Source organism: Leishmania donovani, chromosome 33, assembly GCF_000227135.1.
Source record: "Leishmania donovani BPK282A1 complete genome, chromosome 33".
Lineage (NCBI taxonomy): Eukaryota > Euglenozoa > Kinetoplastea > Trypanosomatida > Trypanosomatidae > Leishmania > Leishmania donovani.
The window spans coordinates 1337923-1338188 of NC_018260.1; positions in this window are offsets into that span (position 1 = coordinate 1337923).

Consider the following 266-nt stretch of genomic DNA (forward strand, 5'->3'; position numbering starts at 1 on the left):
TCCACGAGGGCGTCTGACCCGGCGATGCGCCTGATATCGTATGCGGGGCTCGCCTATCGATGGCCGCTCACAGCAGCCCGTGTTTCACGCCATGGACTTGCACGCGGTGATGTGGGCACACATGTCTCGCTTGCGCTGCACGGGCTTCCACTGCCGGGTGTCTGCCGCTGTCCTCTGTGCCCCTCAGCACGACGAGCCATGAGCGCTGTGTGCGCAGACGCATGTATGTGTGCGGATACCGGGGAAGGCGAAGCGCCGCTGCCGCC